General features: G+C 42.0%; 1 long non-coding RNA gene across 1 annotated transcript; it reads right to left on the bottom strand.

Annotated features, from left to right (window-relative positions):
- LOC118525836 (uncharacterized) lies at window positions 1-26,792 on the bottom strand. The gene is made up of 3 exons (XR_004912337.2): window positions 26,468-26,792; window positions 25,725-25,822; window positions 1-188 (listed from the first exon to the last, which is right to left on the bottom strand). It is a non-coding gene; the product is annotated as an uncharacterized LOC118525836 (long non-coding RNA).
- Between the last annotated feature and the right edge of the window lie 20 nt (window positions 26,793-26,812).

Below are 26,812 nucleotides of genomic sequence, written 5' to 3'. Positions count from 1 at the left end.
AGCAAATGGGGTGGGGGTGCTGATGATTTTGGAGCCAGGCTCCCCAACAGTCTCCCATGTTGCACAGACTCTCCCTGAGTCCTGTCATCTGCCGTGGCTGTGCTGGAGTACCACCTTCCTTTTCAATAGAACTTTGGATCATTCCACGGCATGTTTATGTACCTTGTTATCTGATCCTTGGAACAGCTCTGTGAGGAAAGCAGAAAAGGCATTTTTCCCCCCTCTATTTTACATATGGGAAAATCAAGACCACAAAGAAGGGGAATGACTTTCATGAATTGATTTTTAAAAAAAAGACAACAGTGACACTGGAGCTGGCACCCAAATGTCCTGAATCCTGCTTCATTGCTCCTCAAGACACACAATTCCTGCTTGTATACAAGTGTAGAGATTGTGGGAACGCATATTCAAAAGGGAGATGAAATGAAAAGGAAACATAAACTGAAGACCCTGGGAATGGTGAGTGCCCATTAACACAGCTCGAGAGGGCGACTGCCAACTTGCTTGGGATGCTGGGAGGATCTGCAGGTCCTGATCCTAGGCTAGGTAGTGGGCAGGTCCAGAATCAAATCCCAAGAGAGATCTATGGATTGAGGCAATGGGCCAAATCTAACAAAATAAAATTAGAAGGGAAAAATGCAAAGTCTTAAATGTTGATCTGAAAGGTAATTGCACAGACATGAGATGGGGAGATATTGCTTAGAATCGTTTTATTCAATTTACTTTTTTAAAAAAGATCTTATTCATTTGAGAGAGTGAGAAAGAGAGTGCGCTTGAGAGAGCACCAGTGGGGGGTAGGGGGGTGGGGAGAGGGGCTAAGGGAGAGGGAGCAGCAGTCTCTCTGCTGATAAGGGATCCCAATATGGGGCTCTATGTGGGCTCGATCCCAGGACCCTGGGACCACGGCCTGGACCAAAGGCAGAACTTAACCGATTGAGCCACCCAGGCGCCCCTCCATTTACTTTTAAAAGGATTGTTTGGGCACCTACCATGTCTATACAATATTCTTGGCCCTGAGGTTGTAACCTCGGTAAACAAGAGCAAGACAAATAGAGCCCCTGACTTCATGGAACTCAGATTCCAGTGAGGGAAACAACCAATAAAAAACAAATAAATGATCTCATGCATTATGAAGAAAATGAAGCAGAGTTATAGCCACTGATGGCTAAGAGGTGGGACAGTTTTAGAAGGGAGGTTGGAGAAGGTCTCTCAAATGAAGAGACTGTTCACACTGCTACCTGGGAATTAAGAAGGAACCCAGATGTGAGGATCATCGGGCAGTGTTCCAGGCAGAGGGAGAGTGAGCACAAAGGGTTTAAGGTAGGAATGACTTCAGGATGTTTGAGGAGTAGAAAAGAAGCCACCACAGCTCATAATTAGTGAACTAGGAAAGATGTAGGAGATGATGTTGCAGGAGCTGCAGGGGGGTCAAATAAGCCTTGAAGGCCACATTAAGTACAGCACACTGCTAGTCATCCTCCCAAAATCTATTTTCCTTTTCTTCCTTGGTAAAAGATTTTTACCTGGGCACTTAGCCAGACACTAAGCATCCCAGTCTTCTTGGTTGTGAGGTGTGGCCATACCACCAAAGTTATTGCCAATGGAATACGAGCAAAGGAGATGTGTACAACACCCACCTCATTTGGTTGAAGGGAAAATGCTTGTCTTTAACTTCCTCTCTTTTCCCTTCCCTTGGGTGACCAACCTTGCAAATGAAAACAATACACTAGCCTATGGGAGGGTGGGGTGAGAAGATGGAAGGAAACTGGATCTCGGAATACGCTCATGGGGCAGAATTGTCTGTTATGTGAAGGAGAAATAAACTTCTATTTGAGATCTTTATTACAGTGATGTCATCTTTCCTATAATTATGAGATACTTGGATTTTTTCTAGGTGAGAAAGCACTAGAAAGTTTTAAACAGATGAATAACATGACCTCTCTTTTAAGAAGATCATTCTGAGTTCTGCATGGATAACAGATTATAGGAAGGCCAGCAAGTGAGAAGGGAAACCAGTTAGAAGGCTATTGCGGATTTTATGTGAGAGGCAATGGAATAAGATGATGGCATTGGAGACGGAGGTAGAGAATGGATGATGGAGATATTTTGGAGGTTAGAGTGAACAGGCTTTCTAATTGATTAAGTTCTGGAGATGATGCAGAAGTAAAAACATATCTGATTCCCAGGTCTCTGACTTGAATAACTGATGTGACAGTGATAGATTTCCTGAGGTGGGCAAGACTGAAGTACAGGGCGGAGTGGGACATTTTGACAAGAAAAAAAAAAAAAAACCAAAACCAAAACAACAGAACAACAACAACAAAACCAGAAATCTTGACACACACTGGTAAAAAACGATGGACAAATTTATTAGTCAACAAAATGTAGAACAGGTCACAATAATTGGTTGTTTCCATGGCTTAAATTTATGTTATCAATGATCTCTTTCTAACTCTGCTCTTTGCCAACCAAGTTGAAGCTTCATACTAAAGCTGATTCCTTTTGTGGTCAGCAACCAGGACAATGGAATTTTCTGCTCACACCCCACCGGAAAGGAAGAGAAGCCATTCCTTTTAGGATTTATTACAAGCCCTTTCTGCTAGCCTGAATTTGTCGTCTTAGGTCTGCCATTGGCTTAAATGAATAAGTGCTAGAGTTGAAGTCACTGTCCTCTGAGTCATGACTGCTGCAGGGCGGGTAGTGGATGGCCTGGTGAGGGGGTGGGCAGGGGTCAAGTTCCCTTGGGAAGGATAGGAGGAAGGACCGATTAAGAGTTTATGTTCATGCGCTTCAGCTCTTGTTCCTTTCTCCAATCTGTGAAATGGGGGAAAGATATATGGCAGCCTTAGCATAGAGGAGAAGAGATTTTTGCATCTACCAGAAGAAAGAAAACTAGAGCTACAGTCTCTCTGGCACCAATAGGAAAAGCCCATTCTAATATCAAAAGGACCCACAGAACAAAACTGGTGTATGAATGATGTCATGTGAGTATCAGTGACTTTATTATGGTGACACAAATGCGCTGTCTGAGACTGATGGGTCCAGTCGCCCTGTAGGGGAGCCAGGCAGGAGGCAGCAAAATAAAACCCCTTTTGGCCCTGGTTTCTGGGTCATAGAAAGCCAGTCTTTTGGTCTGGCGAATGATCACAAAGGATTCTAAAACTGTCTTTCTTTTGTAAGCCAGGCCTGTACCATTTTCAGGCCTTGAATATAAAAAACAAACTGGGATTGTGCCATAGAGGTCAAAAGGAGCCTCAGTCCAGAACGAGGGCGGTGTGAGGCGAGAACTGGCAAGAAGAATGCAAGAAGAATGCAGTATTATAAGCTACACCTGCTCTCCAGGGAGGCCCAACCTGGGTGGGCTGCTTTCATGGTTATCATTCTATGAAGAAGAATCTTGTCCAAAAGCTGTTCACAGTTGACTATGAAGAGGAACTGTTAGGAGGTCTTAGTTAACCTTTGTGATAACCAATGACTGTCATATTGATGTGGGTTGGGGCCATCTGTTTTTCCCCGAGAGGAAGAGAGCAGGGTTTATCCCCTATCATAGGTATCGCTGCCGAGAACCTAACAGACTCAGGGCATGTGAAGCAGCTGGGCACCACCCAGTTAGTTTGCATCGGGGACACAGAGTCTGAACCCTCTTTAGCCCCGGAGTGTACCCCAAGCCATCAACCCCAACTGCTAAGGACGGAAGCAGCTGAAGAAACCAGGCAAAACTGTGAAGCTGTCAGTGCTTCGTTTTTGAATTTGAATCTTCTTTGGGCATGCTCCACCTATCATTTTATATTTCTTCAGGAAGATTTTGGCATATCGAATTCTAAAAATGAGAGTTAACAGTTGAACAAAGAAGGTAGGAAAATGGAAAACAAGCAACTTTTATATTTAGCCTTAAGAATAAACTGGGAGTTTTAACATGGAGGAACAGTAACTTAGCATTACCCATAGCACTCCCCGAACCAAAGGCCTGTTCTTTCACCTATTTTTCCTGGCTGTGTCGATGACCTCACCAATCCCAGTTAGCTCACCTGAGCCCACAGTCACACTTCTTCCGCTCAAATCCCAACTTTGCCACTTTATAGCCCTGTGAATTTAGACAGCATAGAGGGCCTCTCTGAGCCTTGGTTTCCCCACTTTTGAGGGAGAATAAGAGCACTATCTGCTTCACAGAGTGGCACAGGCCGTGACACACGGTAAGAATGAAATAAATGTCAGAGAATGTTATGACTGATTCCTGTTGATTTCACCTTTTAAATATCTCCTGCAGTTACCCTCCATGGCCATCTTAAAGGACGTGCAGTGAGACAAAAGGCTTTGTTTGTACTGAGCAGGCTGCTCGTTGTGGCAGGAGAGATCAGAGGGAAATCGGCTCACCAGTGGGCAGGGGGGAAGGGGCAGACATGGCCAGCTCAGGCTTTTTGAAGGGGGGCTTTGTGAGGCAGCACTGGGGTGGAGGCCATGAAAGGACAACAACAGAAAGAAGAGAAGCTGAGGGTGGTAGGTATGTGGAACTTTGCTGCAAGAGATGAGACATTTTTAAGAATTTTTCTTTCTGTTAATTTTTCGTATAAACATCTGTATTGTGACTTCCAGAAAACCTAGAGTGAAGATCAACATTTTTTTCCTCTGGTAATTTTTAAATTAAATTAAATTAAGTTTACATTCAATTAATTGACATGTAGTGTATTATTAGCTTCAGAGGTAGAGTTCAGTGATTTATCAGTTGTATATAACACCCAGTGCTCATGATTTTTAAAGTCATTTGGAGCAATATTTGGATTTCTTTTACATATGGCATAGTTCAAGATGGTCCTTAATGGACCTACTTTACTTGGACCACACGCAGTGCCCAGAATGGAACACAGCACCCTGGGGATGTTCTCAGCAGCACAGGACAGTGGAAGACCGTCATCTTCCCTGAGCCAGAGACCAGACTTCTGCCAGCAGAGTCTAGGACCACGTGGACTTCTGTGGCAGTCACATCACACTCCTGACATACTGTCAACTAAAATCCTCCAAGCTTTTTCGCATATGCTGCTACTGTTGTCCTCCATCATTCATTTCTCACATGGGAGCTTCAAAAAATCTATTCCAGCCACACTGGCCTCCTTTCAGTTTCTTGAACTACCCTATTCTTGGCTCCTCCTCATTTTTACTGCCTCAACTTTAAATGTCCCTTCCTTGGAGAAGCCTTCCCTGTCAGCCTATATGGTACCTCTCTCCATTACCCTATTTCCTTTATGGTGTGTGGTGCTATCTCATTAGCTTGAGTATTTATTTGTTACTTCTTTATTGCCTCTCTTCTCCAGTGGCATGTAATACGAGCTTACATGGAATACAAGCTCCATGAGGGCAGGAATCTTATTATTTTGTTCATCACTGTATTCCAACACCTTGCTGAGAATTGTGTCCTGGTCAGATATTTGCTTAATTAATCAATGTAAAAACAGAAAACCATAAGGATTAAAAGATTTTAAAAGATTACTTTAAAAAAAATAAGTACTCGAGAGTGTTTTCTTCATTTGTCTTATTCTGCATAGTGATAGAGCTCGCAAGTAAAAAACTCTTGGAGTCACAAAATATTAGTGCTATAGTTAAAGAGATCTCATAGATGAGAAACCTGAGGCTCAGGGGTCCTGTCCAGGGCCACACAGCTTGCTGGGTCCATAGTGTATTGACTGATGGCTCCCCCCAGAATTTGTGTCCTAACCACAAGAATCTGTGAATGTAACTTTATTTGAGAAAAAAAAAATCTTGGAAGGTATAATGAAGTTAAAGATCTCAAGATGAGATCATCCTGGACTATCTGGGTGCACCCTAAATCCAATGACAAATGTCCTTACAAGAGATAGAAGAGAAGACACAGAGAGATGGAGAAGGCCACCTGAAGACAAGAGACAGAGACTGGAGTTATGTAGCCTAAAGCCAAGGAACACGGAGAGCCACCAGAAATGGAAGAGTCAAGGAAGGTTCTTCCCTAGAACTTTCAGAGTGAGCACATCCTGCAGAATGAAACTCAGACTGAGTTTCAACTTCTGTCCTCTGGAACTGTGAGAGAATAAATTTCTGGTGTTTTAAGTCTTCAAACTGTGGTGGTGAATTAGTGCAGCCACAGGAAATTAATACAGGGGCACAGCAGGAACTATAACCCATGTTTCTTTATCAGTGCACTTTCCGTGAGCTCCTGGTTCCCCAGAGTGACTAAATAATTACAACATAATCAAGTCCCAAGTAGCAAACCAAACCATTAGCACCCAAGTCTGAAGGCACTTAATTCAAAAGAAGGTACGCATCTAAATCCCAGGCAAAACCATTAAGAGCTGAAACCCAAAGAAAGAAAATCTGAATTCTGAACCCAGGGAAAGTTGCTTTCTTAAGCCACTAAAGGAGGGGATACGTTGGGCTCTAAAACAGTCCTGACATTCAGGTAGTGATGGGTGGATCTTGTTGCTCATCGGACCACGTTTCTTCCCCAAACTCCATTCTAAGAAACTGAAGCATCAAGAAACTGAGTTCACTTTGCTCAGGGCCACCGTGAATGCACAGCCCATCTTTGTACAGTTGAGCTGAGCAAAGATCCCTCTTTCAAGATTCTTCTCTATTTCTAAGGTGGGAGAAGCTTGAGCCAGAGGTAGATTCTTCTCTCCAGCGGCTCATTAAAAATGCTCACCACAACACGAAGAGTCTTTACCAAGCAGTCAGTGTTTACAATGGAATTGAATTTTAATTTCCCTGGCATAATAATGACATTTCACAAAACTCCACATGAAATTCTCTGAGCAGGGCTTCTCAAACTTTATTGTGCATTTGAATCACCTAGTGATCTTGTTAAAAATTCAGATTCTGGGTGTGCCTGGCTGGCTCAGTCTGTGGAGCCTGTGATTCTTGATTTCAGGGTTATGAGTTCAAGCCCCATGTTGGGTGTAGAGATTACTTAAAAATAAAATCTTAAAAAAAAAAAGTTCAGATTCTGACTCAGTAGGTCTTCGTAGGGCCTGAGACTCTGCATTTCTAACAAAGCTCCCAGGTAATATTAATCCTGCTGAGTTTTGAACAGTCCAAAGCAGCAAGGGACTAGAGCTGATTCTTGCATCATCCTTTGACCTAAGTGGTGATCTCTGGAACTCCTACAGATCTGTTTGCATTATGCTTCTAAGGAGCTTGTCCCAGAATAACTTTTTCTTTCCCTAGACCACTTGTCCGTATTCACAGTAATGCCAGAGCAAGGGGAAAGGGGGTTGGGTATGGAAAAGCTAGTGTAGATAGATGATAGATAGATAGATAGATAGATAGATAGATAGATAGACAGATAGATAGATAGGACATAAAAATGCTAAACAAACAAACAAAAGAAATAAATGTTTGGTGTCAATTGAAAAACCAAAAACGAAGAAATATTTAATTTTCTGAAATCCAGCTTATTCTATGGACAAATGCTTGAGAAGACAGCAAAAAAGTCCATGACTCATCTTGAATATACTAACACTTGTCAGCTTATAAAATGGATTTATATTAGATAACTTCCTCAAATATAATTTATACATAATCACATAGTCAAAAGAATTTGGTTAGCATGTGTTTGAATTCCCTCAGACTACATGTAAACTCCTTGAACATAGCAACCATGCCTTTTCATCTTTATATCTTTAACACTAAGCACATACTCAGTGCTCAAATACTTGTTTGGAAAAAAATATGAATGCCTTTGGCATTTAAAATAATGAACTATCTCATCATGTTATATACTGTACAAGTGAGAAGCCAAACTTAACCATGCAAAGGTTCAAAATTGTGCCCTCCCCATCCAGAGGAACAGGTGAAAAAGGCAAGAGTCAGGGAGGCAGATTATCAGATGGAAATCGGAGACAGCAGGCGTGAGCTGCATGCAGGGTGTGGAGGGTGTGCTTAGAGCCACCTGGTTATCTACCCTCTCCAGATCATTGGCTCAATACTTGGGCAGGAAGACAGTTTTAAGGGTCACCTCAGGCCAGAGTGGGAAGAGTGTGAAAAGGAAGGAATAACTTGGGTGGAGTTTTGATAGAAAAGGCAAAGGTACAGGAAAATCTGTTTAGCCGGGGGGCAGTGGATGGAAGGAGCAAGGGCTTGAGAGGACACAAAGGCAGAAAAATTCCTATTTCAACATCCTGAATATGGGGCACTCCTAAATCTTCTACTGTGGCCCAGATTCTTTCCTGAACTCCAACTGTGTAGCTTCCTAGACATCTCAACCCTGAAGACAATAGACTCCTCAAAGTTGACAGGAATAGCACTCAATCCATCCTCCCCTGCTCTGACTCAGACCTGCATCTCCTATTGAGTTCCCTTTATGTTTAATTTAGAAATTGTGGAGTCATCCTCAACCTGTTCTCTTTCACCCTGCAATGCAACCCTGACACTAGCTTAACAGAATTACGTTAAATTTCACAGGTTAAGGGCACATCTCCCCCAAGACTGCTCTCAGTTCAGATGCCAACCACACTGGCTAAAAATCGAGGGGTTTTCCATAACCCCTTCAGGTTTGATAATTCATTAGAATGACTCACAGAACTTGGGAAAGTGTTATACCTCTGATTACATTTATTATATAGGATACAAATCAGGAAAAGTCCCCAAAAGAGACCATAGTACAAGGTCTGGGAGGGTCCCAAATGTGAAGTTTCTGTGTCCTCAGGACGCAACACCCTTCCAGCCCATCAGTGTGCAGGAAGATCCCTCAAGCCTCAGTGTCCAGAGTTTTTATTAGGGCTTTATTATACGGGCATGATTGCTTGAATCACTGGCCATGTGACTGACCTCTCTCTCTAACCCCTCCATCCCTCCCCAAGGTTAGGAGGTCTGGCTGCTATCTCTTAGCTCAAAGCCCCAACCCCCCAATCATGTGGTTGGTCTTTCTGGCATGGCCAGCCCCCATCCTGAAACTATCTAGGGGCCCACTGTGAGTCACCTCATTGGCATAACTCAGGTGTGGTCCAAGGGGTCCACCATGAATACCAAAGATACTCCTATCACTTGGGAGATTCCCAGGGTTTTGAGGTTACCTCCCAGGAATGGAGGAACAAAAGTTTAATTCTTTATTGTACAACACACCCCCAGGGCCATTACTAAGCCATTCCAACTTCCCTTCCTAAATGTATTTTCAATATAGCCCCCCTCCCCATTCCAGCCCTACTACCTCATTTAGGTCCTTATTGGCTCTTAAGTGAACTATAGCAATAGCCTTCTCATTGGTTAGTCACCTTACTCCTGGGTGCACTCTCCCACCAAGCCATCCTTTACTCCCCTTGTAATTATAAAACCCCAACTCGATCACATTCTTTTCTCTGCACAAAAACTCTCAATGGCTCCCATCTGTCTATAGCAGCACTGTCCAAAATAAATTTTACATGAGCTGAATATGTAATTTTAAAGGTTCTAGTAGCCTCATTTAAAAAAAAAAAAAAGATTTATTTATTTATTTATTTATTTATTTGAGACCGGGGGTGTGGGGGGCAGAGGGAGAGGGAGAGGGAGAGAAAGTCCTAAGCAGACACTGCGCTGAGGAAGGAGCCTGACTCAGGGCTTGGCCTCATGATAACTGAGATCGTGATCTGAGCCGAAATCATGAGTTAGAGGCTCAACCGATGGAGCTACCGGGCACGCCCAGCCTCATTTTTTTTTTTTTTTAAAGATTTTATTTATTTATTTGAGAGAGAGAGAATGAGAGACAGAGAGCATGAGAGGGAGGAGGGTCAGAGGGAGAAGCAGACTCCCTGCCGAGCAGGGAGCCCGATGCGGGACTCGATCCCGGGACTCCAGGATCATGACCTGAGCCGAAGGCAGTTGCTTAACCAACTGAGCCACCCAGGCGCCCCCAGCCTCATTTTTAAAAGTAAAAAGAAATAGGTGAAACTAATTTCAATAATGTATTTTATTTAAACCACCATATCTAAAATATGATCAATGTGTAATCTACCTCTATTTATTTTAGACTATTTTCATATTTAAATTTAAAAAATTCTGCCCCTCAGTTGCTCTAGCCACATTTCATATACTCAAGAGCCATGTATGGTCAGTGCCTATCCTACTGGACAGCACAGGCCTACTGTACAAGGTCAATTTCCTGCCCATGATGTGAAAGTCCTTCACATGCTGCCCCCTTAATCCTTTCTCTGACCACCACCCCCCCACCAACACAGACGCCTTTTCCTCTGGCCACCCTGAACCACTTTTTCTTCCTCCGAACAGACCATACTCTTTCCCCCTTCCACACCTTTGCACATACTGACCTGTCTGCTTTAAAAGCTGTGCTAGGAAAAGTCACATATATGGTTGAATTATTTTGCCTCCTGTGTGAAGACTTCTCAGACCCTCCAGGCTGAGTCAGTCATGCTCACCCCTGAACTTTTTTTTTTTTTAATGTTATGTTAGTCACCATACATCATTATTTTTTTATGTAGTGTTCCATGATTCATTGTTTGCATATAACACCCAGTGCTCCATTCAATACGTGCCCTCCTTAATACCCATCACCAGGCTAACCCATCCCCCCACCCCCTCCCCTCTAAAACCCTCAGTTTGTTTCTCAGAGTCTAGAGTCTCTCATGGTTTGTCTCCCCCTCCGATTTCCCCCCCTTCATTTTTCCCTTCCTACTATCTTGTTTCAGAGGTACAGGCCTGTGATTCATCAGTCTTACACAATTCACAGCGCTCACCATAGCACATACCCTCCCCAATGTCTCTCATCCAGCCACCCCATCCCTCCCACCCCCCCTCCACTCCAGCAACCCTCAGTTTGTTTCCTGAGATTAAGAATTCCTCATATCAGTGAGATCATATGATACTTGTCTTTCTCTGATTGACTTATTTCGCTTAGCGTAATACCCTCTAGTTCCATTCACGTCGTTGCAAATGGCAAGATTTCATTTTTTTCTGATGGCTGCATAATATTCCATTGTGTGTGTGTATATATATATATATATATACCACTTCTTCTTTATCCATTCATCTGTCGATGGACATCTTGGCTCTTTCCATAGTTTGGCTATTGTGGACATTGCTGCTATAAACATTGGGGTGCACGTACCCCTTCGGATCCCTACATTTGTATCTTTGGGTAAATACCCAGTAGTGCAATTGCTAGGTCGTATGGTAGCTCTATTTTCAACTTTTTGAGGAACCTCCATACTGTTTTCCAGAGTGGCTGCACCAGCTTGCATTCCCACCAACAGTGTAGGAGGGTTCCCCTTTCTCCACATCCCCGCCAACATCTGTCATTTTCTGACTTGTTAATTTTAGCCATTCTGGTTTCACCACTGAACTTTTGTGGTGTTTTTATTCCTCTGTTAGTGCAAACCATGTTTTCTGCATCAAAGAGGGCAACACATGATTTGACACATCAATTGACAACTAAGCAGACTATTTGAAAATCAACGACAAATGGTTTTTGCAATTATAGTATTTATCATGTTGTATTGAAATTGCTTGTACATGCCTGGGTGGTGAGCTGCACAAGGACACAGACCGCCCCGTTCACTGCTGTATCCTCCATTCTAGTCCAGTGCCTGGTGACTGTTAGCTCCTTCCCCACTTACTAAATAGGACAGATATCTCTCCCTGGATGCGGCAAACATTCCTAGGAGAGGAAGAATACGGACCAGTTATAGATACTGTTCTTCCCCTTAACCTCCACTCCATTTTGCTTTATCAAAACACTTTCAGAATGTTTATTCCTATTCAAGGTATATCTAATTGATGACAATGAAAATTGTCACCGATCATATAGGGTTTTGCATTTTGACAGAGTTCAAAGTCTCAAACTAAGAAGATGAAACATAAGGGCAGAGGGAGAGACATCTTCATTTAAAGGTAAAACATTCATCAAGCAGGAAAGTTTTCTGGAGTCTCTGAAAGCATACCTCATATGGGTACTACTCAGGGTGAGACTAAGTTATTTCAAAAAGACACTGTACTATACCACTTTTGAAGTTTGGTGGTTTCTTACGAAACTAAACATAATCTTACCATATAATCCAGCAATTGTACTCTTTGGTATTTACCCAAAGGAGTTGAAAACTTATGCTCACACAAAAATCTACACACACATATTTCCAGCAGCTTTATTCATGACTCCAGCAGCAACTTTCCTGCTTGATGAATGTTTTACCTTTAAATGAAGATGTCTCTCCCTCTGCCCTTATGTTTCATCTTCTTAGTTTGAGACTTTGAACTCTGTCAAAACTTGGAAACAGCCAAGATGTACTTCAGTAAGGGAATGGATAAATAAACCATGGCACACCCAGACAATGGAATATTATTCAGAGCTAAAAAAGAAATGAGCTATCAAGCCATGAAAAGACATTCAGAGAACTTAAATGTATATTTCTAAATGAAAGAAGCCAATCTAAAAAGGCTACATACTGTATATCCCAATTATATAACATTCTGGAAAAGGCAAAATTATGAAGACAGTAAAAAGATCAGTGGTTACCGGGTATTAGGAGGTAGGGAGGGGATGAACTGGCAGTGCACAGAGGATTTTTAAGGCAATGAAACTATTCTGTATAGTACCATAATGATGGATACGTGTCATTATGCATTTCTCAAAACCCACAGAATGTACAACACTAAGAGTGAACCCTAATGTAAACTATGGACCTTGGCTGATAAGGGCAAGTACAATGATTGTTACAAATGTACCTCTCTAATGCAGGATGTTGATGGGGGGGGTGGGACATTATGTACATATGGGGGCAAGGGGTATTTGGAAACAGTATATTCTGCTTAGTTTTGCTGTGAAGTAAGACTGCTGTAATAAATAAAGTCTACTTAAACAAACATACACACACTAGAATGAAGACAATTCTGTCCATGCACTTCTGAGGTGCTTGAGGGAAACACAGACCTCTACACTCTCCCAGGCTCAGAAGTCCCCTGAATACCAAGGTGGGTGAGGTATTGCACTCATTGCACTGATCACCCTGACCACAGGCATTTACTCATTCATCTCCTCTGGGACTGTGTTTGGTTCAATGTTGCCTCCTCATTTGCCTGGCACAAGGCCTGGCATCTGTCTGGTGTTTAGTGCACATGTGCTCAATCAATGAATCAGAGAGTGTGGGCAGCTACTTAGCTATGAAATTTTATGCAGTATGTCTTTACATGGAAGGATGTGAATGACATATAAATTAAGAAAAGCAAATTGCAGAACTATATAAATCCCATTTTTGTAAGAACAAAACACTGTAATTGTGCATATGCAAAAATGCATATTTGTATCTTTCTTGTCTGCATATAGAAAAAAAACTGAATGTAAAAAGTATCCCTGGGCATTGCAGTTGGAGAAGTAGAGAAAAGGAAACTCCTGCTGTCAGTTTTTTAAATGTCATATATGAAACATGTATAAGATGGAAAATTTATCAAGTAAAATATATAAAATGAAAGTGAAAGTTTCTTTCCTTTTCTTCACACCAGCTCACATCCCACTGATAACTGTTTCCTGTAATTTATTGCCAAAAATATTTTAATGCACATATTCATGTCATATATACATCTGTGTATTCTTGTAAAAATGTTACACACTGTCCTGCAACTTGCTGTTTTGACCCTTGAGGATATAGAACTATTTTATTCTTTTCTCAGGGCCATCCTTATTCATCATATGGGTTTACTGTAATTTAGTTAACTTGATGCCTATTTTTGAATACTGAATGTTTCCAATCATCTGCTGCTTCAAAACAATGTACCAATAAACATTCTAGTACATACATTTTCCTAAACATTTGCAATGATATATATTGGGTAAATTTAAAGCAGAGGGATTAATGATAAAAGAAGATAGGCATTTTTAGTTCTGACAGATATTGTCAAATTATCCTCCAGAAAGAATGCACCAATGTACACTTTCACCAACAATTTATGAGAGTGCTCATTTTCTCCTCAGTCTTGCAGAAGTAGTCATCAGTAAACATCGATACTTGCCAATCAGATCAGTGAAACAACAATCTCATCTCTTTACTCACTGTAGCTTATTTGCATTTATTTAATTATGAGTGAGGTTGTACATCTTGTCATTTGCCTTCTGGACTATTGTTCCTTTTTTTCTGCAAACATTAGTTTCTTTTGACCATTTTCCTCCTGGCTTGGTCATCTTTTTCATACTGATTCATATAAACTCCTTGATAATTAAGGAAGTTCAACTTTTTACCATTTTCTTTGTAAATACATTCCCCAGTTTTTCATTAGTCTTTTGGCTTTATTTATGACATTTTCCCCCATGCAGCTTTAGAAATGTTTACATGGTCCAATATATTTATTTTGTTTCTTGATGGCTTCTGGAATTTGCTCTTGAAATGATCTTGCTTATCACAGATTATAAATTCTTCTAGAACTTTTATAGTTTTTTTATGTTTAAATCATTGACCCAGCCAGAATTTATTTTGTAAGGAGAGGAATGTTTACTTTAACTTTGTAGGCATCTATATTGTTTGAGTGGTCTAAAATGAGGATGTGTTTGCTTTGGCAATTTAAACCTTCCAGTAAAGGAAAAAAAAAAGAAGATAAAGCATAAAACCCCACAGGACAGAGCCTGGAGATGGAAATATCAGGTAAGAGCTATTTTAATACATTGACCACCTATTATTTGTCAGGCCCAGTGCTAGGTACTGAAGACATAGTAAGGGCCTGGATTGCAGAATTGACAACAGTAATAGGAAGGAAGGGAAGGATTGATGGAAGTGTTTAGCTCATAGAATGATCACCATGGCAACAGGAGCCTGAATCATCACTATGGAGACAAAGTGCTTGAAATTATGACTAGAGGGATAGTGTGACTCTGTTGGCGAGGATTTTGAAAAACGTAAATAGGTGGTATGTTACAGATGTTTCAAAATGACACCGTTTCTCTCAGTAGAGGTTATTGACTTCTTTTCCCCCAGTGTTTTATTTCAGGGAGGCTAGAGACAAAATATTCAAAGATAACATGGATTATGACAAGCACAAGCTTTATTTGGTCATTACTAGTCATGAATGCACCAGCCAGGGAACAGCCTTTTATTCAAGGAAGTTACTATCTAATATATGATGTTTTACATATAAAGTGTCCTGATGTCTTAGAGCTCTGGTCCCCAGGATACCTTGTTGGGAGAGAATGCTCATGCACTTTCTTCCCTGCAGCAACCAGAAAGATGTCTAGCCAACACTTAAGGCCAAAGAGCAACTTATGTATGGTTGGGAGCGGGGCTTTGTTTTAATGGGAAATTGGAGTAGGGCTTGAGGTATACTCCTGAATTATTGGATGATACCAGTATGTGGCAGGCTTCACCTGCTCCTCAGTACAGGCTATTGTCAATGCCCAAATAATAATGCCTCTTTGCCCATCTCTCCGCCCCCGGCCCTTCATATAGAACTTCCAGCCTCACTTTCAGTGGTGATGGGGACTTGGGAAGTCTCCAGGGCAGAGGAATTCATGCAGGTGCTAGTCAGTCTCTGACTCCACTAGATTTCTGCCACTTCTGGCTCTGGACCCTGCTGCTTGCCCTGCCTGTGATCTCTGTTCATGCTAGTGCGGACTCTCCTGCAGTATCCAGCCACCTTATCATCCTGAACAAGGCTCTTGCTCGTCTTCTACCAGTCCAGCCTTAGACTCTTCCCTGATCCCCATAGCACAGCCCAAACCAGATGTTCGCTTTGGGTGTGCATTTACTTTTCTTTTCATTGTGTTGAGTTAGTCACCATACATCATTAGTTTTTGATGTAGTGTTCCATGATTCATTGTTTGCATATAACACCCAGTGTGTATTTTCTTAAAGTTCAAGGACAACCAAAAGGCAGCTTATAGCTGGTTATCAGATGAGACTACTTTTGGGGCCAAGGCCCAGGCTCAACCTCCATCATGTGACAGAGGACAATTTACCTCCATCCTGGAATGCCCTCAACACGTCTATATTCCTCTGTATAAAGTGATCCTACAAAATTGATATCTGATTTGATCTGTAGCAAACATATTGGAACTTGCCTCTTTTAATTCAGTCAGATCAGCACACTCTCTCCAGAACATCTGAGGTTCCCAGCCCACAGGCCTCTGCCCTAAGAGGTGCTGTAGGTGCCCTGTACTGTAAGTCACTTTTAAGAGGAAAACTATGAAGAATGGATGCACACTGACATTACCTGGTTGGGGGGGTGAGGGGCTTTCAAAAATACTGATACCTGGGTTACATTTCCCAGACCTTCTAACGTAATCAGTCTGGAGTGTGGCTTGGGTGTGGAGTTATTGAAAATGTCCCCAGGTGGTTCTAACACCAAAGTTGAGAAACTACTTTTATCAAAGCTATATTGGGACAAATTAAATAGAAATAATTCTCTGTTAGAGAAAGCAAATTCCAGTAATCTTTGGCCATATCAGGTCCCAGAAATGGAGGGTAGATACCCTTCATGTCTTCCGTGGGCGCCCATTGGGCTCCCCAGAGTAATCAACTGGAATTAATTCCATTACCCTGGCCTGGTTGGTTCCTAGGAATCCCCTACATGACATGGAAGCCACTGGACTAGATTGGATATTAGAGTAATTTGTGTGGACATATTAAGTGCTTGGTAAATGTTTATAAACATTATTATCTGATCAGAAGCTGGCTGTGCTGGCCATGGAACACACAGATAGTGCCCTCCCGTCCTCCCGGCCGCCCAGCAATACAATAGGTACTTTGGGGTGTGAAGCTGCTCAGCCGTCCCTCATAGCTAGTAAAGAAGTGACCTCCAGTTACTGTCCATTTGGTATTAGACAGACATCCCTCAAAGTCACTGGCAGCCAAATTTTATGAATCTGGTTTACACTGGCTATAACCTTCTCCACACACAAATTTAAAGTCATAGGGTCCCTACAGATCATAATGATGGAGAAGTAGCAAAAGGCACACTTCTGGCATTTTTTGTTTGTTTTAGTTTTTGGTTTTTGGTTTTGAAGTCCCAAGCCTCAAGAACCCTACTGGGGAACAGTAAGAGTAAAGCCGGCTGGGTCAGGCTGTACCATACAGATTCAATACCACGATGTTTATTTCAAACAACACAGAGAAATGGTGGCAGTCCTACTTCCACGTGGGAGAAGCCTGGGTGGGACCTGCCTCATGTTCCCAGACTGCAGTCAGCCATTCAGATATTATTTTCTAGGTTCGGACTCTTCAGTACACTTGGTAACAGGGGTGGGAGGTGTAGGCAATAAACTCAGGCATCAGACATTTGTGCAAAACAGAGAGAATGAAAAGACTATTCTGCCTAAATCTCTTAACCTAGCTGTGTGTGCATATGATGAGGCCAGTGCAGTGTGTAGAGGGGTCTCTTGTAACATGGATACAGGATATGCATGACGTCTGTCCCCACAGTGCACAGGAATCATGGGGTTACAGGGAATTGTAGTATAATGTATAATGCAGATGGTTGAAAGGATGGCATCAGCTATAGTGGTTGGAGGGCATGAGGGCATCAGGAATTTTCACTCTTCCTTAGCTTATCTCACATGAAATCCTTGGGAAGAGTTGGCCTGAGGCATCTGTAACAGGGTGAGCACTAGAACATGGTAGCTAGTTTACGTATGCACTTTGGTGTGGGACTGCCTGGGCTCAACTCCAACTATACCAGTGATTAGCCATGTAACTCTAAGCAAGTTTCTTAGCCCTTTATGACAATTTATCTCCCTGTAAAATAACAGTGATGATAATAGTACCTACCTCACTAGTATCCAAAATCTATAAAGAACTTCTTAAACTCAACACCCAAAAAACAAAAAATTCAGGCAAGAAATGGGCAGAAGACATGAACAGACACTTCTCCAAAGAAGATATCCAAATGACTAACAGACACATGAAAAAATGCTCAACATCACTCAGCATCAGGGAAATACAAATCAAAATCACAATGAGATACCACCTCACACCAGTCAGAATGGCTACAATCAACAAGTCAAGAAACAACAGATGTTGGCGAGGTTGTGGAGAAAGGGGAACCCTCCTACACTGTTGGTGGGAATGCAAGCTGGTGCAGCCACTCTGGAAAAATAGTATGGAGGTTTCTCAAAAAGTTAAAAATAGAGCTACCCTATAACCCAGCAATTGTATTACTAGGCATTTATCCAAAGGATACAAACATAGTGATCACAAGGGCTACCTGCATCCCAATGTTTATGGCAGTATTGCCCACGATAGCCAAACTATGGAAAGAGCCCAGATGTCCATTGACAGTGGAATGGATAAAGAAGATGTGGTATGTATATATATATATATACACACACACACACACACTCACACACACACACACACACAATAGGATATTACTCAGCCATCAGAAAGAATGAAATCTTGCCATTTGCAATGACGTGGGTGGAACTAGAGGGTATTATGCTAAGTGAAATAAGTCAGACAGAGAAAGACAAATACCACATGATTTTACTCATATGTGGAATTTCAGAAACAAAACAGATGAACATAGGGAAAGGGAAGGGAAAATAAGATAAAAACAGAGAAGAAGGCAAACCATAAGAGATGCTGAACTCTAGGAAACAAACCGAGGAGAGGTCGGTGGGAGGACATGGGGTAACTGGGTGATAGGCAGTAAGGAGGACACTTGACGTAATGAGCACTGGGTGTTCTATGCAACTGATGAATCATTGAGTTCTACCCCTGAAACTAATAATACAGTGTGTGTTAAATTGAATTTAAATAAAAGATTAAAAAAATAATAGCACCTACCTTATAGGGTTGTTGTGAGGATTAAATAAAGCACTACAAGGGGTGCCTGGGTGGCTCAGTGGATTAAGCGTCTGACTCTTGATTTCCGCTCTGGTCATGATCTCAGGGCGGAGAGATCGAGCTCATGCTGGCTCTGGGCTCAGTGGGGAATCTGCTTGAGATTCTCTCTCCCTCTACCTCTGTGCCCCCCCCAACTCTCTCCCTCTCACTAAATTAATCTTTAAACAAAAAAGCATTACAAACACATTCCACTCAGTGCTTGGCAGACATTAAATGCTCAGTGGAATTAACTTTTATTATGATTATCACAGCAAGGGGATAAGCACATGGACTAGTATCAGTCAGACTTTGGTTCCAATCTTAACTCTACTGCTTATTTTATATCCTAGGGCAACTTAACTTTCCTGGCCCTCAGTTTCCTCACCTATGACATGAAGAGACAGTAGCAGTTTGTACCTCACTGGGTTATGGTCCGGACTAAAGGGGGTAATGTCAGTAGCTTTGCCTGGCTCCTAGTAGGAGCTAGCTATCATTACTGATTAGGGTCTGATGAGAAAGGCATCTCAAATGGACTTTCTGCTCTCTCTCTCCTTCGGGGCCCAAGCTCTCAGGGTTGGGTAAGCTCTGCAGGCCTTCACCACCCCAACTGCTCTAAGGCCCCTTTGGTCTTCAGCTCCCAGATTGCTCTTAAATGTGGCGATTCGATTTCTTCCTGTAGGTGGCCACCTTGTGTGGAATTTGGCAATGATTTTGAGCCCATCGCTGGCAGGGGCTTCCTAGGGGCCTGCTGCACACTGCCGACCATTAAACCTGAACACTCCCGCGGGCAGTGTCCTCCAACATTCTTGGAGCCCACCTTTGGACTGCCAAGATGTGTGAGTCGAAAGGCTTCTAAGCCGTAGGAGGAAAGCGGCCACCTTTCAAGTGGCCACCTGAGCCCCGCTAGTGGCCAATCGCAGCTTCCGGAGGGGCGGGGAGAGGGGTGCGGCGCTCTGGGCTGGGATGCCCTAAGACCCAAAGTCCTCGCTGGCCGCCGCGGCATCGGGGAAGAAGGATTAGGGCACACCACCCCCTCGTGGCCGGCCAGCAGACACCAGCCGGGCGAGGCTCCGGTGGGAAAGACAGGCTGAGCTGCTGCGGGACCCTCGGCCACGGCGGGGACCAGCTCTGAATCTTCGCTTTGCTTCTCGGGGCCAGGTGCTCTGATGCTGTGCCCAGCACTGCCCCTCTCGGGCAGAAAGAGTACCCCGCCCAAAGCCACCTACAGGCTCCACCCACACTTGCCGGAGGCGGGAATTGAAATCCGAGGGGCGTGTGCCCGGCGCAGGGACCCTGAGTTCGCCAACGGTCGCCCCCGGGAGTTGGGCGACTGCACAGTTGGGTTCCCGCGGGACTAGGGCCGCCCGCGCCGCCCCAGCAGGTGGATTCTTGAACTGGACAGAGCCCAGCACCCACCTGCGTGGCTGCCCGCGACATTCAACCTAGGTCAAGGGGACCGGGACCGAGGCCAGCAGGCGGGCCGGCCCGGGCGGAAGGCTGTTCACTGCTCTAGGCTACCCAAACCTGCGCGATGTCACTTCGCGTCCACGCGCCGTCTGGTCACCACTGGACCACCACCTCCTCGGGGAGAGGCAGGACCGGCCCGGACCTGGGAGGGCTTTCCGTTCCCTCCGCGCAGAAATTCTTTGAGGCTGCTCTAGGGCGGCCTCGGTGGGGTACCCTTGGGTGGGGCTGAACGAAGACTTCCCAGGCCAGCGATAGCTCCAGTTGCCCGAAGGCAATTAATATTACTCAGAAGTATTATCCATAGATACAAAGATCCTAAACAAAATATTATGAAGTCAGATACCACAGTGTACTTTAAAAATGTATCACAGTCGAGGATTTATCTCAGAAATACAAGAGTGGTTTTACATCAGAAAAAAATCAATCAGTATAAATCACCACACCAAAAAAGTAAAGGAGAAAAATAATACAATCCTTTGAATAGATGCAGAGACACACTTATGTGTTCAATGATAATGCATGGTAAAACTTTCAGCAAACTAGGAATAAAGGGTATTTTTTCCAAGCGTAGAGCAAATATCACAGCTACGGGTGAAATGTGAAGAGTGCCATGAAAGCCAGGTGCAAAGCAAAGACACCCACTATTAAAGCACGGGTTCCACACCGTAAGGGAGGGTCTGGCCTTGAGCTGTTCAATGACTACCACTAACCACAGGTGGTTTTTCAAATTTAAATGTAACAGATGAAAAAGATGTCTCTACAAAAGCAACAAAAATTTTTAAAGAAATTAGGCATGAAGCTAAGAAAAGGTATGCAAGCCTAAGCTCCTGACTTTGGAGGAAGCACTGACTCCCAGCAGGCTTACGGTTTCCCACAGAGAGTGGACTCAGGACTCCAGCAGGTGGATGGGATTGCCGCTAGAACTCGGGGCAGCAAATCACCTCCTGGATTTCAAACAATAAGCACTGGCCAAATCTTCCAAAAATTTACTTATCAAGTTCCTTTCCTAGGGTCAGGCTTTTCAGGGCAACTGCAGACGACAATTCATCTTTCTGGGTCAGCCCTTGAGGCTGTCCCTCTTTCCAGAGGGTGAGGTGTATAGTCTGGTCTCCGTCCAGCATAGGCTGGATGTCATGAGCAAATCCATGCCAATGTGTCAGTTTGGAATCTCCCCAAGTGGCCCCAGTGCCAAAGATCTCTCTAATGTTTGACCTCCATCACTACACAAAAATATTTTTTACCACCCGGAGAAGCTCTTATCCGCATTCTGAGGGGTGGCCAAAGGCTTCAGCCACGTTTTCCAAATTTCAGTTTGGCTAGCCGCTGACAAGGTTTGAAGGGGTGGTTTTCCAACATATGCAGTTTAATAATTTGTGTTTTAGAAAGTTTAAAGGATGGTCCCACAAACACCACTGATATGCCCAAATTAACTTCATCCCTAATAGGAGCTCTTTGAGCCATCTGCTGTCTCATTACAGTCTGTCTGTAGTGTTCTTACTATCATCACAGAAACAAAACCAAGGGGTCTTGCTGTCAGGCTGTCAGAGTGAGAAAGGGCAAAAGAATGAAGAGCTGCTTCTGAGATTCCCTTCAAGGCACAGAAATGTCCTGGGGAGACCTAAGGGGCTGTGCCCAAGGTTGGCTGCCTCTCTGTCCTCAGAAGCTAATCTGTGGTCCAGGTCTGCCCCCTATTCTGCCCTTTTAGCTGAATAATAAACTCTATTGGGCCTCTCTTCTCAGTTGATTGTCCTACCTCGAGCCATCACCACCTACAGTCCTCTGCTCTACCAACTGAGCTACAGAACGGCTCTCTGATTGTCCTAGTTCTAAATCTTCTTTCAGTCTTTTACAATACTTATATTTTTACTCACACTCCCCTAACTGGGGGAAGGAAAACTGTTACAGGATAATATTAAAAATAGATTTTAAAAACTAGAGTAGGTAATGTTTGTAGAGTTATTTACATTTTATAATGTATAAGTATTGTACAGTTAGTTGACTGGCTCTTAATTATTGTCCATCTATGTCACAGATCATGCTTCTTCCTTCTATCCCTTCACTTCTGAGACTATTCTGAGACTAACTCCAGCAAAAATGCTTTGATCAAGTCAACCATGATAGTATCAAAATATATGTAAAAACAGTGTTTACTTTTCAGTATTCTTAGGGTTGCTTAGGTGTCTTTCATTTACTAGAATCCCTAGATGTTTTCTGTTTCTCAGAGTCCTAGAACTTTAATCTCCAAGAACTTCCAAGAAAGAGAATGGAAAACTATTGTTCACTTCCTGTAGTACTGTTTTGGCATGGATATTTGCATCCCCCCTCAGATTCGTATTTTGAAGCCCTAACTCCCAGGGTGACTGTGTTTGGAGATGGAGCCTCTAAGGAGGTAATTAAGGTGAAGGGCGGTCATAAGGGTGGGGCCCTGACCCAATAGGATTAGTGTCCTTACAAGCAGAGACACCAGAAAGCTCCCATGCTTGTGCTCTCTCCCTCTCTCTCTCCCTACACACACACACACACACACACACACACACACACACACACTCACTGAAGAAGGCCTTATGAGGATACAGAAAGATGGTGGCCATCTACAAGCCAGGAACAGAGCCCTCACAAGAAACCAAATTTGCTGGCACCTTAATCATGACTTCTAGCTTCCAGAACTGTGAGAAAATAAATTTCTGTTGTTTAAACCACCTAGTCTGTGATATTTTGTCATAGCAGCCTGAGCAAATTAAGTATCTGTAAAGCTTCAGAGGGTTTTAATCTGGGACTCAAGGATAGAACAGTTCCAATAAAACTGTTTAAAATGTAACCCTGTGTAGTTTATGCATTTAGAAAGATTATTCTGAGAAGGGCTGCAAAGGCTTTTCCAGACTGCCAGTGAAGTCCATGGCATAAAAAAAAAAAAAAAAAAGATTAAGAGCCTCTTCACCTCCTTCTGGCAGACATAAAATAAATATATGTGGTGTCAGGGTGACATGTCTAATTGTTTTCAGCCATAAATTTAACTGGGACCTAATATATTCTAGTCTATGACCTTTAACTATATTAAAATCTGTACCTCAATATAGATATAGATTAGGAAGACCATTATATAGAATTTTCTAGAATATTTTATTCTGACAGACATATATGGTGAGTGTGCACCACTGGGTATCATTGTGTATAATATACATATTATACACCACATGTAGCATAGTGTACCACATAATAAGTATTACAAATTACAGTGAATGTTATAATGGCTAATTCAACAGAGTGACTAAAAATACTATCAATAATACTTTAAGGCTGAACCATACGAGTCCTTTCAGTAAAGCAGAGCTGCTGATGTCTGTATTGGAACAACAGCTCACACATTTGGTGGCAGTGCTCGGGGAAGAAGGTTAATGAGCCAATGTTAATGACTGGAGTAAGAAAGCCAATCAACAAGTATTTGTAAAGGGGGAGTCCGTGGTTTATAAATAGATCTAAAAATCCTAAATATGGTATCTGTGAACAATAATAGCAACAATACCATGATTTCCAGAGCTGAGACATCTCACAACTCCATCAACATCAAATCCTACTGCCAAAAATTTGATGCTTTATAAAATACAGAATGGGGAAGAATTAAGCAAGCAGAGGGCAAGCTTTCATAGATACCTAAAGAAAATTGGTATGAAAATAAGCTTTTTGTGGGGCTCTCCTTTGTACTGTATTTGTACACAGTTATATTTATATTTATATCAGATATTTATGATTATGTCATTACATATTGAAAGAAGTTGCATAAAAACAGGCAATGTATAAATACTATCAACCTTTAACTTCATTTTAATTAAGTGGAAAAAAGATATGGATAATGTAACTAATAGAAACTCTTATTTTATATTGTTTGTTCCCAATATCCTATTGAGTTGACTTTACTAGTTACCCTAAAACTAGCCTGCAACTGGGGAAGAGAAAAGTGCTATGGGAGAGTCCAAAAAATAGATTTTTAAAAACTAAAGTAATATTTGTAGAATTCTTTACACTTTATGAACTACTTTAACTTACATTCTCTGAAGCTATTTAATAGTTGTCTGTATGTGTAATGCATTGTGTAACTATTGCTATCACTAAAAGAAGATTTAGAATTAGTTTCTTTAAAGTAAATTACCAGGGGCGACTGGGTGGCTCAGTCATTAAGCGTCTGCCTTCAGCTTGGGTCATATTATATATATACATATAAATGTATATATATAACATGCCATATATATACGTATATATGTATATATATAATATGCCATATCTTCTTTATCCATTCATCTGTCAATGGACATCTGTGAAATTACAAATGTTTTTGATATTTATTTCTATTAAGTACATTGTTTGGTCAGACTTCTGTGTATGTTATATTGTCTAATGCTACAGTTTAAATGGACATTGAACAATTATACTGAAATTGGTGCTAATAGGTGTACAAAGTGATGAGAGAAAAAGAAATATTTAATTGAACTAGATGTAAAGCATTTCAGGTGTTATCATGCACAGATGTGATGTGATAAGAGTCATATTCTTCTTAGTGGATAGGTAGTGATAGAGATGAGAAACAAGGACTGTTCCTGGAAGATATACCTAAACATTTCCTTGTGCCCTTTCCTAGTGCTGTTGAATTGGCCCTTTAACAGGTTCTTATACTTGTTTGAACCTGCCTGTGAAGAATGTAGGTAGCCACCCATAGGTCTCAAAACCAGCAGAGGGGGAGATATGTGTAAAGGGTATGTACACATCAAGATATGTGTAAATCATGTGGTTTGTTATAGAAAGTCAAATAACTGGAATGCAAATTACATTCTAAGGGGTGATGGGGACAGGCCAGGATGTGTGTGAGTTGGACAGATAGGCAGAGTCCAGGTCATAAGAAAATTTGAAGGCCAGATTGAAGAGTCTAAAATTTGTTCAATACTCAATGGCATTTACTAAAACTGCAGTAGGTGACTGATGTCAACCTTCTGTGACCATCTCAAGTGACCTCAAGGAGAAATCAAGAACAAGAAGAACTGGAAAACCAGTTAAATAGAGGCATTCAAACAATATTTTTGAACAATCAGACATGATAGAAACATAATGTATTAAGATGACTTAAGGGTCTTTCTCACATCTGTGTGGAAATCAGTAAACCTTCATTTTTAGAACTCTAAAAAATTATACCTTGTGACGCACAAGTATTTGGAGATCTGCTTGCAAGCACATGTACCCCTTTCCCCTTATGTACATATAATAATTTTATATACATAATTTGTATACATAATATATAACAAGCTTCAGAGCAGTTCTTTAGAGCAATTTGAAAGACTGTTGAGGGGCTATAGTCCTCAGTAAGACAATGAATAAAGCATTTACTAGCCTACTTGGTGGTTGACTTTCTTTCTTTCTGTCTACAGTGGGGAGCCATGAAAAAGCAGAAGTGGAAAACTACTTTTTAAAAAGTCAAGATTTCTCTGGAGTTTTATGACACAGATAGGAAGACTTTACCTGCCTTGTTCATCTTTGTAAATCCAGCACACAAGAGTTCCCTGCACATAATAGTAGCTGTCTATTCGCTGAACAAATGAAGCAGCTTGAAGAGGCCTCTGTAGAGAAATTACACAAGATTTCAGAGCAATTAGGATTATTTTCAACCTTTGGGAAACAATTTGACAATATACACCAAGATTCTTATAAATATTCTTATAATTTAAACCAATAATTCTATTTGTGGGACTCCATCCTAAAGTAATAATCCAAAATGAAGAAAAGCTTTATGCATAAAGTTTATTACAGTATTGCTTTTAATAGAGAAAAAAAAATGGAACCAATCAAGCTAACAGTTAGGAAACAAGTTATTGTGTACATTTTATCTGTGGGGTATTTAAAAAGCTGTCATTAAAATGACTATAAAGACACTGTAATACCAGAGGAAAATATTTATATTATTATATCAAGCTTTAAAAAACCCACCAAGATGCACAACTGAAGATAAAGCATGATTACAAATTATGGGGAGTGTGGCAGGCGGGGGAGAAATCTCAGTTAAAAATTTGTCCGGAGGTGGTGGTAAAACACTTTTTCTTTCTTTCTTTCTTTTTTTAATCCTTCTGTGTATTTTCCTTATTTTTCACGATTACTTCATTCACTCAGCAAATATTTACTGAGAGCCCAGTATGGGCCAAGCATTGCTCTAGGAACTTGGGGGGAAACAGTGACTAAAACACACAACCCGTTTCCATAGAACTTACATTTTAGCTGGAGGAGGCAGAAAATTAACGAGACGAATCTATTAAGTGGCATAGCACATGATTAGTGCTTGGCGAAAATTAAGGCAACGAAAGAGAACCAAACTGATAACAGTATTTACTTCTTGGTCTGCGGGGGAAATCTAGGTGAAAGGCCGGATTTGGAATTTGCCCAGCAGGTAACAGACTGAAAGAGCTTGGAAGCACCCGCCCTGCAGGCGTCGCTGCAGGCCAGTTTGGCCTCGGGTTTAAGTTGGGCGCGGGAGGGCCCTACGAAACGAATCACGTGACTCGAAGGGGCGGGAGGAGTACGACTGAGAAAACAGCGAATTTGCCTCCTCACTTTCT

Source organism: Halichoerus grypus, chromosome 7, assembly GCF_964656455.1.
Source record: "Halichoerus grypus chromosome 7, mHalGry1.hap1.1, whole genome shotgun sequence".
NCBI classification, from domain to species: Eukaryota; Metazoa; Chordata; class Mammalia; order Carnivora; family Phocidae; genus Halichoerus; species Halichoerus grypus.
The sequence above is the reverse complement of the archived record's forward strand: the minus strand, read 5'-3'. Positions and strand labels throughout refer to the sequence as shown.